Source organism: Erythrolamprus reginae, chromosome 2 (genome assembly GCF_031021105.1).
Source record: "Erythrolamprus reginae isolate rEryReg1 chromosome 2, rEryReg1.hap1, whole genome shotgun sequence".
In the NCBI taxonomy this organism is placed as follows: Eukaryota; Metazoa; Chordata; class Lepidosauria; order Squamata; family Dipsadidae; genus Erythrolamprus; species Erythrolamprus reginae.
This window is the reverse complement of record NC_091951.1, coordinates 74,217,452-74,238,597: the sequence shown is the minus strand read 5'-3', so window position 1 is coordinate 74,238,597 and position 21,146 is coordinate 74,217,452. Positions and strand designations below refer to the sequence as shown.

Below are 21,146 nucleotides of genomic sequence, written 5' to 3'. Positions count from 1 at the left end.
CACTGTGTTGTCACCTGTGGCACACATGTCATAGGTTCGCCATCACTAGCCTAGGAAGGAAGAGAAAAGGAAATTATTTCAGTTAAGCAATCTCCTAGTCAAAAATGGTTGGAGTGATAAGCAAAGAATGGACACAGAGTAAATTTTTTAATCCTTTATCCCACTGTCCACTTATTGTTAGAAAGATATAATGTGTTGAATCAGTGGCCTTGATTGAAATATTTAATCTTTGCTTTTAGAAAAAAATGGAGGAATCCCATGAAAGTTTTGAATTAACAAAGAGGCCATATTAATTGATTTCTTTTGTCCATGCATGTCACTACTCCCAATATGCTTTTTAGAATAGGAAGAACCCATCAAATATCATCAAGAAGTTATAATGAATACTGAAGTATGTTTATGGCGATTCTCAATTATTCATGTCATGGTTGTCTCAAAGGTGTTTTTATTTTCCAAAAGCAACTGGACTTTCTTTGATTTTTGCCCTGAGGATTGAAGAAGTGGTCTCAATGACTCTCAGAGACCTACTGATCATCTTGCAGAGTGCTAATAACCAGATAACTGCAAGAAATGTAAATCCTTCCATTCCTCACCATTCAATCAGAACTAAAGAAACATCTTGGATGAGAAGTGAAACATCTTCAAAAGAAAGAAACAAAGTCCAGTTGCCTTTGGAAAAAGCATCTTTGGGACCAAGACTGAACCAGGAATAATAGTAATATATGAAAACATTTGCTTCTTATCTATTTATTTATTTATTTTGCAAAAAAGCACTGGCTTGGGCCAGTGATGGTGAACATTTTATTCCTCATATGCCGAAAAAGTGAGCGCACATGTTATCACGCTTGGGCGAGTGCCCATACCCATAATTCAATGCCTGGGGAGGGCGAAAACAGCTTCCCCCACCCCCTGGTAGCCCTCTAGAGGCCAGAAATGGCCTGTTTCTCAACTTCTGGTGGGCCCAGTAAGCTCATGTTTCATCCTCCCCAAGCTCCAAAAGCTTCCCTGGAGCCAGACAAGGGTAAAAACGCCCCCCACCATCCCCCAGAGGCTCTCTGGAAGACAAAAACATTCTTCCAGAGCCTCTGCGTGAGCCAAAAATCACCTGGCCAGCACACAGATGCACTTTGGAGCTGAGCTAGGGCAACGGTTCATGTGACAGCAGATATGGCTCCACGTGCCACTGGTTCGCCATCACTGGCTTAGGCATAGAGTTCATATTTATTGCCCACTCTGTTGTTTGAATCTCACTTTGCTTTTTACTACGAAACAAAGCAAGATAATTTTCTTGCTGGTTGTGATCTAAAAACACTCCTTTTCACAATCCTATGTAGCAACCTATAACAACAGGAGTAGAAAATTGGTGCTGATAGACGGAAGAGGATTTTTCAGTCTGGATTTGATACCTTCCAACTGTACTGGTGAGGTGAATCAAAAGATGGGCTTCCGTTTCATTTTATATATTGTATTTGTAGAGATGTATCTATTATAAGAATCCATAACTCCTTTATAAGGTTTGTTCTAGTATTATATTTAATACTTCGCTATTAACTCTTTTGGCTTCATTTCTCTGTTGAGGTTTTACCGCTTTCCAATTTTTATAATAGTATGGTTACTTTTTACTGAATATTTCAATCTTTTTAGAAAATAATTTTCTGCCCATTATTCCAGAATTTTTGGAAATACATGAATTTAAATTTTTTAAATTTAATTTTTTGAGTCAAAAATAAGGTACCATTTATGGAAATATTTTTTATACATTAAGTAGACATATGTGTTTCTTTGGATTTGGATTATTTTACTAGGAAGATTGGACTGTAGGCACTAGGGTATATACTGCAACATATGTAAGCAAGTACACACGTTAATGGCATATACATTACTCTTTCTGCTTGTCTTCTTGGTTAAATGGAGTAATTTATTTAGCACCCTGTTAAAAAGATAGTTGCATTTCTATGCTTACAATCCAATCATTTTCCCTTTTGCTGCAGCCAATTTAGAAGCACAATTATTACTGTCTTCATAGATAAATAGTTAATTATTTTTAAGAAAAGAGAATGATATATAGTGTTCCCTCGATTTTCGCGGGGGATGCGTTCCGAGACCGCCCGTGAAAGTTGAATTTCCGCGAAATAGAGATGCGGAAGTAAATATACTATTTTTGGCTATGAACAGTATCACAAGCCTTCCCTTAACACTTTAAACCCCTGAATTGCAATTTCCCATTCCCTTAGCAACCATTTAGATTATTACTCACCATGTTTATTTATTAAAGTTTATTTTTAAAAATATTTATTAAAGGCAGATGAAAGTTTGGCGATGACATATGACGTCATTGGGTGGGAAAAACCGTGGTATGGGGGGGAAACCGCAAAGTATTTTTTAATTAATATTTTTGAAAAACCGTGGTATAGACTTTTCGCGAAGTTCGAACCCGCGAAAATCGAGGGAACATTGTATTCATTTAAGAGTGAATTTGGTTATCAAGTTTAATCATGTTTATTTTAATCTTTTAGCTACAAGAGAGATGCTTTTTCCAAAGTATCAATTTAATTTGGCAAGAATCATCACTTACTCTGAAAAATACAATGTTTACTTTGTTCTGCAAAAAGATTATGCAATAAAAGTAAGCTAATATATTTCCTTATTATATATCCCTATGAAAAGGCCAAGAATATTTTTAAAGTAAACATTTCTACAATATTTGAAAGATGGAAGAAAGAATTGGCACTTCTAATAAGGCTATAGCAGGTCTTTAAATATATTAAAATGGTATTTAAAGATTTGAGAATAGGATTGATTCATTCAAAATGTATCTAGGATATATGATATATATAAACTCATGATAAACTCATCCTATACTCCAACCTCGGATGATAATGTTGCTACTACAATAAACATTATGGCACAATAAATATATTATTTAAAGCTAGAGAGTTTCTGAGAACAAATAATGGTTGCTATGCATGTATATGCTCAAACAAGTTGAGATATATATTTGTTACAATTTACTATTGTAGATTTACAATTTACTATTAGAATTTACCTACATGTTGCCTCAAGAAAGGCTAGAATGGCATTTTAATGGTAATATTTTATACTTCACAGGTTTGCCTCTTGGCATTGCATAAAATGCCTAGAAAATGTGTGAAATATTAAACATTTCATACTTTGATATCCCATTTTTGGCATTCTATAAATTTCCTAGGTATTCTATAAAATGCATAATGTCACATATTGTTGGTAACATATCTATGTCTTTAATAGATGGATTTTTTTTTGCAGTGTTGGCTCTGTTTTAAACAACAAATTTGCTTCCTTTCTTGTTTGTCTACATGCTGAATGGGTATTTTTTTAAAAAATATATCCATGTCCTTTACAGAATTCTAGAGTTACAGCAAATACATTAGAACATTATTGCTATAAAGTACAAATAAAAAGTAGAAAACAGCAGTTATGCTCAATAGTGCTTAACAAGCAGAAATTGACAAAAAATAAATAAACAGCAAAAAGTTTATATGTTGAAACCATCCTAAAAAGGAAGGTGTTCAGCTTCTAAAAATTTATCAGGTATATAGTTAAATTCTTGGTTTGTTAGTTTTTGATACATTTTTGGTTTTGGTTTGTTGGTTTTTGATATCAGTAATTGTTTCTTAAGGTTTACAACAAGAACTATGCTGAAATTTGCTCTATAGATAATGCAGGTTTAGGACGAATGACATTTATATCATTTAACCCAGTGAAAGAGGAACTTATCAGCGGAGGAGTCACAGGAGTAAAGGTGATGGTTTATTTCCTCATTATTATTGATAGGTTGGCTTTTTGCTGAAATGCTCAGTAATATAAGAAATTGGACATTTGGGAAAAGATCTGTATCAAACCAAGAGATACTATATCTTGTTATTTAAAGCCCTTTTTATGTTATTCCTGATATTTCTGTATGATCAGAAACCTCTTAGGAAGTTTTTGTTAATAATTGGCACTTATTTCAAGTACTATAGAATGCAGGAGTTTTATTCAAAAAGGAACAATCTGGTCGATAAAAATATAATTTCTCTCTCTCTTGACTTTTTGGAATTATTGTCTTCGTGAAATAAGTAATGCTCATGTTTACCCTCCCATCAAAATGTATATAATTTTTTGCAATCTTAGAGCACTTGTTATGGATTGTTTTTTCGCCTACTCCATCCTGGATGAGTGAAATGGATTTGTGGTTACGGGGTGCATCTGTATGTAAATAGGTTTTGATTAAACAATTGGATGTATATATACTTGGTCACTATATGGCAGAAACGGGGCGGAAAGGGTATCAGTAGCAACTGTGTGTTCTCCTTTGGGCATCTTTTGTAAGATTATTGGCACCCCCGTTGCACAATTCATGCTGCCTAACCAGATGGAGCAGTGTGAAGGGGGTGCCCTTGGGGCTCACCTATGTCATTTCCGGTTCCGGGTCATGGGGGGGGGGGGGGTGAGCCCTCCCACATGCTGGGCGTGGCTTACCAGGCTGGGTGCAGGCGGGGCATGCCTCACCCTGACTAGACATGGAGTTACGCCCATTAGTTGCCTAAGCATGTTGTGTTCAGGAAACCCCGCCCCATTTAGTGACCTCTGCAGGTCTTTCTGTTAATATTTGATGAGACCACATTTGGAGTACTGTGTTCAGTTCTGGAGACCTCACCTACAAAAAGATATTGGCAAAATTGAACGGGTCCAAAGACGGGCTACAAGAATGGTGGAAGGTCTTAAGCATAAAACTGATCAGGAAAGACTTAATGAACTCAATCTGTATAGTCTGGAGGACAGAAGGAAAAGGGGGGACATGATCGAAACATTTAAATATGTTAAAGGGTTAAATAAGGTCCAGGAGGGAAGTGTTTTTAATAGGAAAGTGAACACAAGAACAAGGGGACACAATCTGAAGTTAGTTGGGGGAAAGATCAAAAGCAATATGAGAAAATATTATTTTACAGAAAGAGTAGTAGATCCTTGGAACAAACTTCCAGCAGACGTGGTTGGTAAATCCACAGTAACTGAATTTAAACATGCCTGGGATAAACATATATCCATTGTAAGATAAAATACAGGAAATAGTATAAGGGCAGACTAGATGGACCATGAGGTCTTTTTCTGCCGTCAGTCTTCTATGTTTCTATGTTTCTATATTTAATAAAGTGACCCATTTTACCCAGCTTGGTATCCGAGTGTTCATTTCCCATCCAATGCAAATAGATTGTCAACCAGTTAGTTTGAGAATAGACTAGTTTTTCTTTCTGAATTAGGTAACAAAGTGTATCATATACGTACCATAGAAAAGCAGGTATGAGTGAAATTTAATGAATGTAACATGCATTGGATTCCCCCCCACACACAGATCTCAGGGATCCTTGGTGCTCTTTGAGCATGGTTATTTTCTTGCAGACTTTTTTTACTCAGGCTAGGTAACAACATCATGCTAGCACTGAGAATGAGAGCACCGGGAACCCTTCATTTCAACCCTAATCTACAATATTCTCCTTCATTGGTATTACAGATCCCAATAATAAGTTATTTTAAAAACCATAAATGATCTGTAATATCTCTATAATCCCATTGTGAGCCAGCACTGTGTTACATATTTATTCTTACATTTCTGGATATCCACTTCAAATATCAAATCATAGTTGGTTTACTTTTATGTATACTGCTCAAAAAAATAAAGGGAACACTAAAACAACACAGCATAACTCCAAGTAAATCAAACTTCTGTGAAATCAAACTGTCCACTTAGGAAGCAATACTGATTGATAATCAATTTCACATGCTGTTGTGCACATTCAACTTTGTACAGAACAAAGTATTCAATGAGAATATTTCATTTCATTCAGATCTAGGATGTGTTCTTTGAGTGTTTATTTTTTTGAGCCGTGTATATTTATGTAAGCTTATATATATATATTTATATTTCTTTCTGTCTTTTAGACTTGGACCTTTAAAGAAAAGAAGTTACCACTTGACTATAATCCTATTCCAATGTATAATTACAGTCTTTTCCTTAGGTACATTATTTCTTTGAGCTTTGAACGACATGCTATGAGCTAAATCTCTGTAAATGTGTTTTACTATATTTTCTCACAAATTGCGGAACTTAAATATATATGGGAATGCAGTACAGTAGTACCTCTAGATACGAGCTGCTCCACATGCGAGTGTTCCAAGTTACGAGCCACCAGGGGAGAGAAATTTCTGTTCCAGACCCGAGCTCAAATTTGGGATACGAGTCGAGCGTCCACTAGGTGGCGCAAGAATCTTTGCTTCTGGTTATCTCGGAGGGGAAAAACAAAGTCTAAAGCCATTTGTTCCAGATACGAGTTGTTCGACATACAAGCTCCCTTCTGGAACAAATTAAACTCGTATCTAGAGGTACTACTGTATAATGCTGGGAAAGCTACGTCTAACCATAAGAATAGGAGATGAAATTAAATTGCTCTGGTCATGTTATATTCACTAAGTGTGCAAAATATTTTGAATTTAGAACAAACATTTTGAATATTCTGACTTTCAGAACAAATGTTTTTCTGAGAGTCTTGTTCTGATCTTGCAGTTTGAATATTGAAAACTATAAAGTCACCGTGAAGTGGAGCCATTCCCAGGCTTGAAATTGGCGATTTCATGTACAGTATTCTATTCTCTATGCAACATGTATACATTTCAGAAATTTTGTTTCATGCTTAGAATAAAAAGCACTCAAGCCATTTCAGATTTTGTTCTGTCAGAACACAATCAACTCAGCTCAGTTCAGTGAGAAATTAGTGGTATTATTTTCTCATAACAGGTTTGTACCTCTGCTTTTACCAGAGAAGGCCTGCCATCTTCACCACTACTAGTGTGTTCTCCGAGGCTGTCGCGGGTGCGGGCACGCCCAGCGGGCACAAGCGCACCGGCGGTGCAAGATTTGTCTGCTGCACATGTGTAGCAAGTGAAATCTTGATATATAAAAGAGAGATTTCGATATCTTTGCTTCCGCACATGCGCAGAAACAAAAGATCAGTAGAAATTGCTGATATCTCACTCGGCGGAGTGTCTTCACATGAGATTTCGTTTGTTGCACATGTGCAACAGACAGATTTACACACAGGCATGCGTGCATAGATCAGGCGCACAGCTGCACACGTATCTCCAAAATCACTACCAGAATATAGCACCTTACCGTTTCGGTAGCAGGCCTTCACTGGCTTTTACTTGTTAAAATTCTGGGACTCTTTCCTATCTGATTGAAAAAGTTCTTTTTTCTTTTGTTGTCTTTTGGTTAAGAAAAAGAGATTTAAAGAATGTTCATGGCATTTTCATAATTCATTATTTTGCTAAAATTTTGAATTGTAGTACAGAATATCCATACATGGGGAAGAGATGGTGTACAAACATGGATTTTGATATCGCTATGCAAAGATATTACTGCTTTTCTGAAGGCCACTTTTTCTGCTATGATATCAATGGGAAAACGCTGCTTGAGATACCCAATGCACATGAAACTTCTATTCTCTGCTGTGTCTACTCATCCAATGTTAACATTTTCCTTACTTCTTCGAAAGGCAATGAAAGTAAGTTGGCACCTCAGTTATTTTAATCTACCTCTAATGATACTAACAGAAAGATGTTCATTAATATTATGGAATTTACACTACTTAATCAGCAATATCATAAAAACAGAACTGATATTTTAATGTATTTAGCTACCTGTGCGTTTTTCAGAAAATTGAACAGGAACAATGGGTGACACCCAGTGATAGGATTCAAAAAATTTTACTGCCATTTCTGTGGCTGTGACTTGGTGGCCATAGTTTGGTGACTATGATAGGGGAAGGACGAGTCTGCGGAGAGGGGCGGCATACAAATCTAATAAATAAATAAACTCCAAGGAAAGGTTACTGCAAAATCCCATTTGTGGGATCACCTTCTGCTGTATGAATCCCACCTACCAGTTAGGTCCCACAGAATTGGCCTTCTCCAGGTCCCGTCAACCAGATAAGGCCATTTGGTGGGACCAAGGGAAAGCGCCTTCTCTGTGGGGCCCCAGCCCTCTGGAATCAGCTCCCCCCAAAGATTCATACTGCCCCCACCCTCCTCGCCTTTTGCAAGAGTCTTAAGACTCACTTATGTTGCCAGGCTTGAGGTAATTAGATCTTGGCCCCCTGGCCAATAAATGTGATGTATGGCTGTGATTTGAATTTGTTTGATTGATTTTGGGTTTTTAGCTTATGTAGTTTTTAATTAATTAGATTTGTCTTTGTATTTACTGTTTTATATTATATGCTGTGACTCGTCCCAATAATAATAATAATAATAATAATAATAATAATAATAATATCCTCCTGATCAGTTGGGACTCGGGAGGTAGAGAATAGATGGGGGTGGGGCCAGTCAAAGGTGGTGTTTACCAGTTCTCCAAACTACTCAACATTTCTGCTACCAGTTCTTTTGGTTAACATCAAAACTACATACAATACTTTTGGCCAGGCTGTGCTTTAAGCTACTGAAATTTTAAAAATTGAACAATTTATAATTCAAACTGGCTGTCAGCCCTGCTCTTTTTGTTTCTTCCTCTCTTTTACGTTCATTAATTGTATGATTTACTGAAGGAATGTCTTAACGTGAAGGGGAAAACATTAGATTTCTATACATATTCAGACAACAAACATACAGTACATAGCATTCATTGGCCTGGGGACTAGAGTCTAATAGCACCAAGCTTGGTGGCATAGAAGAGTCTTCAGACTACTGCAGAAGGCGAGGAGGGTGAGGGCAGTACGAATCTCTGGGGGGAGCTGATTCCAGAAGGTTAGAGCCCCCACAGAGAAGGTTCTTCCCCAAGGCCTCACCAAGCAACATTGTCTAGTTGACGGGATCTGGTGAAGGCCAACTCTGCGGGACCTAACTGGTTGCTGGGACTCATGCGGCAGGAGGCGGTCCCGCAAGTAATCCGGCATTGACAGATTCAATATTCATTGATTGTCATTCAAGTATTTATGTACAGAGGTTTATTTCTTTGTTCAATGCACATAGCCAGTCTTTCATACGTGGTTTCCATCTTTATACCTGTAACTGGATCCATGTTTTTCTTATCTTTTTTAATCCAGTAAAATCTTGGAATGACCAAGGCTGCTTGCTTCATGTATTTCAAGGTCATTCCAAAACAGTTACAAAGCTTCTACTGCACCCAAATACTACGTCTTTATTTATCTCTGGATCTCTAGATGGATCAGTCAAACTCTGGTCGTTTGATACCATGGATGCTTTTTACAGGTAACTGATTTTTTTAAAAAAAATCTACATATCTCCTGGGTTGAATCCAAAAACACTAGTTCAAAGAAAATTTCCTAAGCATCAGTCCAAATGTTTCCTATATTAAAATATGTACTTTAAAAAAATATCAGAGAACTTCAGATTCTTAAAAAAAACCCTATGCAAATATTCACAGTACAGTGGTATCTCTACTTACGAACTTAATTTGTTCCGTGACCAGGTTCTTAAGTAGAAAAGTTTGTAAGGAGAAGCAATTTTTCCCATAGGAATCATTGTGAAAGCAAATCATGCATGCAATTGGAGAAACCACAGGGAGGATGGAGGCCTTGTATCCTCCCAGGAGATTCCTATAGAGGCCCCACAGAGGCTTCTCCCTGCCTTCTCTGGCCCTGTTTCTTCCCAGGAGATTCCTAGAGAGGCCCCACAGAGGCTTCTCCCTGCTTTTTCTGGCCCTGTTTCCTTCCAGGAGATTCATAGAGAGGCCCCATGAAGCTTTCTTCCTGCCTTTTCTGGTTACAGTTTCGGAGGCTCGGGTTTGTAAGTGGAAAATGGTTCTTGAGAAGAGACAAAAAAATATTGAACACCCGGTTCTTATCTAGAAAGGTTTGTAAGTAGAGGTACCACTGCACTATAATTGTGAGTATATTTTGCAGCTCTGGATGTCCGTCCATCGTGTTCAAAGAGGACTTTGACATCTAATGGGTTGTGGTCTGTACGTGACGTGTCCAGAGGTGGCTGTCAAGCCTACATGGGCACAAAATGTTCTGCTACATGTTGCACAGACATTTGTGGGCACCATTATTGCAGCATTTGCAACTCTGGAACATACAGAGAATGTCAGATTATCATTGTTTTCTCTTGTAATCTTGGAGGTAGCCAGTAACTAAACTCTCTTTGATCCCATAATCAGTTCATCAGATTATGAGTTAATGAGAACTCTTCATTTCCCTTCAACAATTAAATAGCCTCTAAACTATGCCTTAATTTTTAAAAGAAATATTGGGTAGCTTGCAAAAAAAAAAACCTACCAACCCACCATATACATAACACCCCCCCCCCAAAAAAAGCTTAAAGATAATAGCAAGAGAATTATAAAAATATAAACAAATGCTTTTAGATAAGGTGAAATAGTGGTAAATCTCCTTTGAGAAGCCTTTTGGTAGGAATACCAGGGTATAAAAGTTCCATGACAAAATACTGACTTTAATAGAGGGAGAGAATTGATTGCAGATAGTATTACCTGCTCTGGTTTCAGCTGAAAATAAAACGGTGAAACTGAAGACAAGAATCAGGCTTGTGGTGAAAAAATTCCTCTCCAGAAAGGAAGCAATTTTCATGTACTAGGCAAACAAGAAATGCAGAAAGAATAAGTTGTACAAACATCAGGCTAGAAATGAGATAGTTTTGAGACATTATACTGGCAGTTTAAAAATATTCAGGAGGACTTAGGGTGACAGGATACCTTTGGATCAATTTTGTATCAATTACATACAATAAGTAACTAGTATTAAGCTTTTAGAATATAAAACATAAATAGAATTTAAAGTTATAAATAAGATATACATATTAATGTTGTAGTGCAAAGCAGGCTTCCGAATAAGCTGGTGGTAAAATGGATATGAGTACGTATAAAGCTGTTTCGAATTAGTGTCCATAAAAATAATTTTATTTTTATAAAGATGTTGGATTTTTTCCCTTGCACAAATCGTTATAAATACCTCAATGATGCATAACTATAGTAGTGTTCAAGCGGACTTAAATAAAAATTGTGCAGAATATGTTCTGCATTTTTCTGTGTTATCTTCTGTGATTACACAGAAATGATTACATGTAATAATAATGTAATAATTTAATACATTATGTAATGTATTCATTTGTGACAAAAGTACACTGTTCTTCAACACTGGAACTTTTTAAGCAGTCATTGGATAAACATCTATCTCAAATAGTGTAGGGTTTCCTGCCTAAGCAGGGGGTTGGACTAGACGATCTCGAAGGTCCCTTCCAACTCTGTTGTTGTTGTTATTATTATTATTATTATTATTATTATTATTATTATTATTATTATTATTATTAAATTACCTCAGGTATTTGGAATATAATTCTTATTCCCTTCTGCCTTTCTATTGGTTGGGAATTTGGGGAGTTGTATTCCAAAACATCTGTGAAGAGACTGGTCCAGTTGTACAAATTATTATCATTTTATGAACATGTTTAATTTTGTTCTGTCACCCATTTGAAACTGGTTGTTTCAGGAGTACATAACTGTCAGCTGACTTCCTTTCTTCTTCTTACCTTTGGTCTATACTGCTATTCTTCTTTATCCAGTTTATGCCCCTTCCAAGAAGGAGTACTTTCGATTGGCACGATGGAAGATAAATTTCTTTACTGCTCCTCTGCTCACAATGTTCATATTTATGATCTGAATTCATTTACCAGCTTTTGGAGTCATGTGAACAGCCGAGTAAATAACTTCTTCATCTATAGCGCTGTTGGAAAATCCAACAGAGTGGCTGCAATGGGAATTGATAACAGGTATGCTAAAACAATAATAAAACTGGCAATCTTCCTCTAAGTCTTTTCAGGATTTTTGTTAGATATTAATGTTTTTAATTTGAACTAAATTCTACTAAGAACTGAAATAGTCTCCAAATAAGTACACTTGCGGATAACAATATATGTTAAAATGTTGTCATATACTGTATAACTAAAACAAACTTTCTTAATTTATGATGAATGTATGACAACAAAATCTTTATTTAAGATTTATTTTATGTATGTTACCGTGTTTCCCCGATAGTAAGACCCCCCCGATTGTAAGACATATGGGGGGTTTCAGGGGGGTCGGCTTATATAAGCCATACCCCGAAAGTAAGACATATGTCTTACTTTTGGGGAAACACGGTAGTATAAAAGGAATTAAAGGGGGAAAAAACTAGACAAATACTATTGCTGCGCCCTCCTTCACCAGCTTCCTTTCCGGCAGCTCCCTGCGCGCCCCTCGCCTTCGCTCGCCACGGCGCCACGGCCTCTTCCCCTGCCGAGGCTCAGCTGCAAGCGGCCAGTGAGGCCGATCGGCTCCGAGGCGAGCGGCCGGAGCTGCGCCCTCCTTCGCCCGCCTCCTTTCCGCTCGCCTCGGAGCCGATCGGCCTCGCTGGCCGCTTGCAGCTGAGCCTCGGCAGGGGAAGAGGCCATGGCGCCGCGGCGAGCGAAGGCGAGGGGCGTGCACGGAGCTGCCGGAAAGGAGGCTGTTGAAGGAGGGCGCAACTCCGGCCGCTCGCCTCAGAGCCGATCGGCCTCGCTGGGCACTTCCCCTGCCGAGGCTCAGCTGCAAGCGGCCAGCAAGGCCGATTGGCTCCGAGGCGAGCGGCCGGAGCTGCGCCCTCCTTCGCCCGCCTCCTTTCCGCTCGTCTCGGAGCCGCTCGGCCTCGCTGGCCGCTTGCAGCTGAGCCTCGGCAGGGGAAGAGGCGGTGGCGCCGCGGCGAGCGAAGGCGAGGGGCGCGCAGGGAGCTGCCGGAAAGGAGGCTGGTGAAGGAGGGCGCAGCTCCGGCCACTCGCCTCGGAGCCTATCGGCCTCGCTGGCCGCTTCCCCTGCCGAGGCTCAGCTGCAAGCGGCCAGCGAGGCCGATTGGCTCCGAGGCGAGCGGCCGGAGCTGCGCCCTCCTTCACCAGCCTCCTGTCCGGCAGCTCCCTGCGCGCCCCTCGCCTTCGCTCGCCGCGGCGCCACCGCCTCTTCCCCTGCCGAGGCTCAGCTGCAAGCGGCCAGTGAGGCCGATCGGCTCCGAGGCGAGCGGAAAGGTGAGTGGCGCGGTCAGGCGCCCTCCTTCGCCCGCCTCCTTTCCGGCAGCTCCCCGCGCCCGAAGACGAGCCGGCCCCGGTGCCCGGGACAATGTAAGACATACCCCCAAAGTAAGACACAGTGGGGCTTTTGGGGGTAAAAAGATAGTAAGACACTGCCTTACTATCGGGGAAACACGGTATAACCATTAAATGTCTTTTTATAATTTTTTTTTGAAAAATAATCTTTATTTTTTATTTACTCTAAAAAAAAGATGAGACAATTACAATATAGAAAAAAGAAAGACAAAGAAAAAGAAAGAAGAAAAAGGGAAACAAAGAAAGAGAGAGAAAAAGGCAAAACGAACCAATTAACATATATTTGCCAACCTACAAGTTGGCCTTGTTGTTACAGCTTTCACTGTTGTTTTCTATATTCATATATTTACTGGCTGAGTGTGTTTCACACTTATATCCAGTATTTTGTAGTAAAGGAATAATAAAGAGTATCAAGATTGCTTGTAGTTAACATATTTGACTATAATGTGATTATTTAAAGTTTTAAGTAGATTTTTTGGTCAACCCAGTTATACCACGTTTTTCACGTCTGGTAGAATTCTGTATTGTCTTTTTGTCGAATTTCCATTGTCAGTTTATCCCTTTCAGCAATTTCATAGATTTTATTTATTATATTTAAGGTTGATGGATCATTTTTTATTAATTTTTCTCTGTTTATTTTCGAAGTTTAAGAATATTCTCTGTTCAAACTGGGAAAAAATTATGCACCGTTTTGCCACCTCCTTATCCTCCTGTGCTACAGCCAGTTCTCAGCTTTACCTGCAACCGGACTTGTGGAACTGTTTATTTTTTATTGACACCTTATGATATATGGATTTATACAGCAAGGTAATAGAAAGCACAATATCTCTGTTTTAATAACAATTGAAAATAATTATTATATTAGGAGTGGATAATGAGTTAGATATGAAAAATGGGAAAAGTTCAAGAAGTGAACACAAGAACAAGGGGACACAATCTGAAGTTAGTTGGGGGAAAGATCAAAAGCAACGTGAGAAAATATTATTTTACTGAAAGAGTAGTAGATCCTTGGAACAAACTTCCAGCAGACGTGGTTGGTAAATCCACAGTAACTGAATTTAAACATGCCTGGGATAAACATATATCCATTGTAAGATAAAATACAGGAAATAGTATAAGGGCAGACTAGATGGACCATGAGGTCTTTTTCTGCCGTCAGTCTTCTATGTTTCTATGAACATAGAGTATAGAATAGAACACAGAATAATAGAATTGGAAGGGACCTTGGAGATCTTCTATTCCAATTCCCTACTTGAGCAGGAGACCCTATATCAGTGATGGTTAACCTTTTCTGGACCGAGTGCCCAAAGTGTACACCCAAATTCCCAAAATGCAATGCGCACATGACCCCGTGCATGCATGCCCACAGATGTGCCCTGCCCCCAAGCACGCATGACCGACCATGTGAATAGTTGGCCAGAGGGAGGCATGCACATGCACAGTGGAGTTGAATTGAGGTGACAGATTGCGTGCCCACATAAGGGGCTCTTCGTGCTATCTGTGGTACGTGTGTCATACATTTGCCATCACGGCCCTATACCCAGGGGTGGGCAGCGGGCAGGACATGGTGGAACACAGTTCCACTGTAGGAAATGAAGGTGCATGCAGAGCTCCAGCTGACCAGTGGCAGTAACTTCCTGGATTGCTGGTTTCAGCTCGGCTCTCCTTCCCTCCCCCCCCCGCTGCTGCTGCTGTGCGCTCCTTATTTCTTTCCTCTTTCCTTCTTCCTGGCCTCAGACGAGCTTCCCTCTCTCCTGCCTAGCTCCCTTCCAGCCTCACACAGCCACCTCCCAAGGCCAGGAAAGCGGCGCCACACCGAAGCAGTCTGGGCTGCGATCTTTTTCCCCTCTGCCCACAACTGAGATGAAAAGGCATTGTGCGGCAATAACAGTTCACTTGAACGATGATGATCATTCAAGGCACTCCCACCTGGTCACATGGCTGGCAAGCCACTCCTACCCAGTCACATCAAGCCACACCCACAAAATAAGCCACACCCACAGTGTGGCAGTAAAAATTTTGGCTGCCCATTACTGCCTATACCATTTCAGACAAATGTCTGTCCAGTCTCTTTTTAAACGCCTCCCAAAGCCATGCTCCCATGGCCTATTTTTGCCAAAAATAGGCCAATTTTTCACAAAAATGGAGTGGAGAGAGGGTTGGGGAAGACGGCAGAAAGCTCATGGGGACTGGGGGAAGGCAAAAATGCCCCCATTTTTGTGAATAAATGGGCAAAAGTGACAGGCTTTCCAGACCCTTTGCCAGTGAAGGGCTACCAAAATTTGTACTACCACACTGTGGCCTTGGCTTATGCAGGACAACCTGCATTTTCTTTCAACATCTTTCAGTGAAAATTGGGTGCTCTGGGGTGGAGCTCCATTTTTGCTTCCCCACTTGTGCCCCTCCCCCAGTCTGGGCCGTAGCCCACCCCTGCCTTTTGCCCACTCCAATTTTGTGGGGGGGTGAGCTGAAAACGGTCTGTTTTTTTTTTTTAAAGGGTGTTTTTACCTTCTTATTATTCCATCTAGCATGACTGGAGGAGGAATTCTTGGAGTTGAAATCTACTAGTCTTAAAACGGTCAAGTTTGAAGTTTATAAAAAGTGTACATGGTTGTAAAAAGTATTCTGCTACACTAGTATTTTATTAAATAATACACTGCTCAAAAAAATAAAGCGAAACTCAAATAACACATCCTAGATCTGAATGAGTGAAATATTCTCATTGAATACTTTGTTCTGTACAAAGTTGAAAGTGCTGACAACAAAATTGTCAATCAGTGTTGCTTCCTAAGTTGACAGTTTGATTTCACACAAGTTTGATTTACTTGGAGTTATACTCTGTTATTTAAGTGTTCCCTTTATTTTTTGAACAGTATATATTACTACACCATTTGGTTCAGTATATTTTTTTCCCTTGTTTTCCTCTTGTAAGATCTAGGTGTGTCTTATACTCTGGTGCAATATGTACTCCAAAAAATACGGTATTTGTTGTTGCATCCCCATTGTATAATCCTGTTGTGCCAATTGTTTTGTGTTGTGTTTTTAATTAATAAAAATAATTGAACTGTTAATTTGATAAAAGAAAATTAATATATAAGAATATGAACTTGCTTCCAAATCCATAGTAATATGCCATCTTGAAATATATGATACTTTGATATTTTTTTCCAAGTATTGACAGTTCCAACTTCTGATTTTCAATTTGCATTTGAATATGGGAAAGAAATAAAGGAAATAACAAGCTATCATCTAAATAATAAGCCTGTCTTCAAACTGATTATCAGTCCTCCAGTATTTTCCGATATCTTTATATTCTTGATATACTGTCTCTGTTTTCTTTAGTCATCTCCTCTAGTAATAACAATCTTTCATGATGAGATAGAATAACAGGACTTGAGAGGAGATCAACAGTAGCTCTACGCTTTTGGTTATAAAACAGTTATTAGCCAAAATTGTTGGCTAAGATAAGAAAATCATAATATTAATTTAAAATTATTTATGTTTAATTTCCATTTGGTTTTTAGTCAGCCCTTCTGACTGCCATGCCCCTATTGTTTTTAACCTGGAGCCTTTGGTTGTTATATAAAAATTATTGACAAAGATGGATTGCCTCTGACAATGTGCTCAATGAATATTAGTTGAAAACTCCGTTCTGATTATTTACAGATGGTGTGCATCATTAATTCCTAAAAAAATAGTTTGTATCAATTCTCAAAAGATCTTATCTTTGCCCCTTGGGTGAGATGATGACTAGCTTTGTGATTTTTGAAGCACTTGAAAAATAATATTTAAAGGAATTTGGAATTTCTGGTACCAAATATGAAAAAACAAAACAGACTTTGTGTTGTAATCTGAAGAACGGTTGATTGGATATTCATGTCAACACATGCAGCTGCAGTTAAAGTAAGAACATGGAATATAGCGGACTAATTTCCCCCCACATTGTTCATTCTAATGTAAAAAGATAATGAAATAAACATCAAAAGATAACTCAAAAAGTAATTTCCCAAATGAAATTGTATGAGTATTTTTTTTCCTGCTTTCAATGTCAAAGACAGGTTCCTATCTTTCATCTTTATTGTTACGATAATAAACTTTAAAAAAAAAATCAAAGCAGCATTTTGTATGTAATACTGTATATGTTTTTGGTGTGAATTGCTTGTTCTTCCTAATACATTTCTTTCAATTTAATCTTAGCCCCATTATTATTGCTATTGGCATTATACACCTGAGGTTGGTTTTGATTTTAGGACTGATCCTGCATGTAGAGCAGCAGTATGGACCACAAGGGAACTACAAGAACATTTATATCGAAAACACCCTTTAGCTTCGCAAGTATCTTTAATTTTTGTTGTAATTAAACCAAATTTCTGGTCAGTTTTTTTTTAGGGTTTTTTTGGTCAGTTTTTTTGGTCAGTTTTTTCATATGTTATGTAGATATATATTATCCTGGAGCTGTGTCTTAAGTGCACTCTTTCCCCATCCTTGCTGAATGAGGGTAGGTGCGTTTGGAAGAGACAAGGAAGTGTGTGCCCGGCTGTTTTTGCTGCTGAGCCTGGCTAGATGTTTTGACTGTCAGCTTAGTTTCCTCAGACAGCCCCTAAAAGTTTCTTCCCCCTCCCACTTCACTCCAATACCAGAGGTGGGGGAGGTCAGTGAATACAACACTGAAGAACACAGAAGAGCTATAAGTCCCAGGTAGGACAAATGTCTTGTGGTCCACCCCGCCTGACCTGCCACCCCCAAATTGTGCCCGACTGCGAGACATGCATCCTATTTGACATTCGAGCTCCATCACATTACTCGGTGTTGTATCCAGAGAAGCCCATTGTAAAAGGAAACTTCTTGTGAGTTTGAAGAGTTTGATTGAACTCATGAGAAGTTTTCTTTTGCAATGGGCTTCTCTGGACACAACACCGATGAACACTGTTCTGTCGGGCTCTCTGGTAGACTCCTCCCAAAAATTCACAGGTACAAATTTGAGACACACACACGTTTGAAAATTCAAAACAATGTTCTTTCTAATGAAAATTCACTTAAACCAAGCCCTCTTTTGGTATAGCAAAGAGCACTCGTCTGCAAACAAACTGGTAATGTGTACAAGTCCCTTATCAGTTCTGGGATACTTAGCTTGCAGCTGTGAGGCAATTCACAGTCCTTCTTTCACAAAGTGAAACACACTTTGCTCTGGTTTAGTTTCAAAGCGGGGAATCATCAACACACGAAAAGTCAAAGTCAGTAAAGCAGTCACGAAACACAACGATCAGATAATCCTCCACAATGGCCAAACCCACAGGCTGCTATTTATAGCAGCCTCGCTAATTACCACAGCCCCACCCAACCACAGGTGGCCTCATTTTCTTTGATAATAATCTCTCAGTTGTTGTTGCCTATGCATCGCTCTCCGCATGTGTGGCTGTATCATTAACTCTTGTTCTGAATCCAAGGAGGAGCTAGATAATTGATCTCCTTCTGAGCTGTCTGCCCCACTCTCCTCCTCCCTGTCACTCATGTCTTCTTGGTCAGAGGAGCCTTCATCAGCAGATTCCACCGGGGGAAAAACAGGCCTGCAGCATGTGGATGTCTCCCCCACATCCACAGTCCTTGGGGCAGGAGCAGGGCCAGAGCTAACCACAACAAACACGAGGGAATTACAAGTCCCAGGTAGGACATGCATCTCATGGCCCAACATGTCCCATCTGCCAGAAATGAGTCTCTACCATGCCACCGCCACTGCCTTGTGGAAAAGGATTCTGCAAGGCTTGTGCCATTGCATGCACGAATGGCAGTAGGATCTCAGCTGTGCTCTATGACGAAGCTCGCTACAGTCCTGCAGTTTGTGTATGCAATGACACAACAAGCTTTGCAGAGTCCTGCTCCATGAGGCAGTGGTTGCGGGCAAGCCACTTGGCCAGTGCCCAAAACAGGGAGAGCAGGTGGTGGCTATGAGACATCCACTCTCACTACCTCCTGCACCCCCAAAATAATAACCCCCCTGATAATAATGCCAAGACCATATTTTGGGGTTCAAAAAATATAAGGCCCTGTCTTATTTTGGGGGAAACACAGTAGGGATATGAAAGTGTAGGTTTAATTACAAATGAAAAGGCAAATGTTTATGTCACTGTCTATAAACTGTGTTTTTAGATTGTTTAAGGCTGTGCATGAAAGTTTAGAATTATTATTTCTTATGTTGCAGTGATTGGTAATAATGGAAAAACTAGGTAGTTTCTGGTTCAGAAGGAAGATGGTCTGATTTTGTGATAGTCCCCATCAAATGAGAACTATTTCCAGAGAATAGAGACTGGGCTTTTTCCGTTGTTAATCTAATCTTACATAGCTTCTTCTCCGGTAATATCACACTACTAACCAGAGCATACAAAATATTTGCCAGACCAATCCTTGAATACAGCTCATCTGTCTGGAACCCACATTGCATATCGGACATAAATACATTAGAAAGTGTCCAGAGATATATTACAAGAAGAGCCCTCCACTTCTTTACCCGCAACAGTATACCCGCAACCAGACTTGAAATCCTGGGCTTAGAAAGCTTAGAGCTATGTCACCTTCGGTACGACCTAAGCATAGCTCATAAAATTATGTGCTACCTGTCCTTCCTGTCAGCTTCAACCACAACAATATACGAGCACACAACAGATACAAACTCAAAGTGAACCGCTCCAAACTTGACTGTGGAAAATAATAAAATAATTAGACAACTCAGGGGTGGGTTCTAACTTATTCTGTTGCCGGTCTGATTCCTCCTGTGCTGTGTGGCTGCATTTCTGCTTTGCGCGCACAAGCATGCACAGTTCTGAAAATTGCATTTAAAAATTGCAAAAAAAAAAAAAAAAAGCAAAAAGCAAGATGGCAATGCATGCGCATTGCCGGAAATTCCACATCTGCGCATGCTCAGAAGCTCCCATGGTACAGATTTCTTTTTGTAGTAGTCTATTTACATGTGGGTGGACCTACCTAGAGATGGATAGAAGAGCAGTATCTCAGTTCCCAAGACCATCAATATATGTGTTTATCAATTGTCTTAGATGGCCCCTGTGAAAGGGTCATTCGACCCCCATTCACAACCCACAGATTGAGAACTGCTGTACAGTGGTACCTTGACATACGAGTTTAATTCATGCCAGAGCTGACCTCGTATGTCGATCATCTCGTATCTCGAACAAATGCATTTAGGTTTGGCTTTTCGCGCGGAGATAACTGGAAAAAATTGAATTCTTGCACCACCTAGTGGACGCTTGGCTTGTATCCCGAATTTGAGCTCGGGTGTCGAACAGAAATTTTGCTCGTGTCGCAGCTCATAACTTGAAATACTCACATGTGGAGCAGCTCATATCTAGAGGTACTACTGTACTAGACTCAGCAACTTAGGGAAACAGCTTCTTTGGGAAGGAAAAAAGCTACTGCCTACCATGTTGAAATACTAATTTGCAAGTGTCTACTCAGTTGTGCTTTTGGGATGGAATAACTTCATTAGAAAAATTATATGTTCATATTGTAGTTTTATGACTAACAATTGATAATTAATAGTTTGTTGTCTTTTTTATACAAGTAAATTGATTTACACTTCACAAGATACATATTGATTAAAAGGCATCTCATATATCTTCCTAGATGTATTGAGAAAAATGGATATTTTCAACACACACAGAAAAGGAACTTTAGGACTTCAGCGAAATGCGAATGCCTCTGCAGCTTGTCCTCACCACTATGTTACTTGGTAGACGAAGGAAAAGTGTATGCAGATAATGAGGAATTTCTGGTTCTTGGTATGCAGGTAAAAATGCAGCTGGATATAGATTTGTGCATATTTAGTATTGGAATTTATTTGAAAATGATAACAACTTTTATACAACCATTCTGCTACAATGAAGTTTTGCTACACAAGCCGGAAGCATGGCCGTCTCCCTCCACTTGCTCTCCTCCCACTGTAAAAACAAAACAACAAAAAACCCAGAAAAGTGCCACCA

At 39.4% G+C, this 21,146-nt stretch overlaps 1 long non-coding RNA gene across 1 annotated transcript; it reads left to right on the top strand.

The window, feature by feature from the left end:
• The first annotated feature begins 11,777 nt into the window (after nucleotides 1-11,777).
• LOC139158450 (uncharacterized) lies at nucleotides 11,778-20,823 on the top strand. The gene is made up of 3 exons (XR_011557695.1): nucleotides 11,778-11,814; nucleotides 13,801-13,962; nucleotides 20,791-20,823. It is a non-coding gene; the product is annotated as an uncharacterized lncRNA (long non-coding RNA).
• The last annotated feature ends 323 nt before the right edge of the window (nucleotides 20,824-21,146 follow it).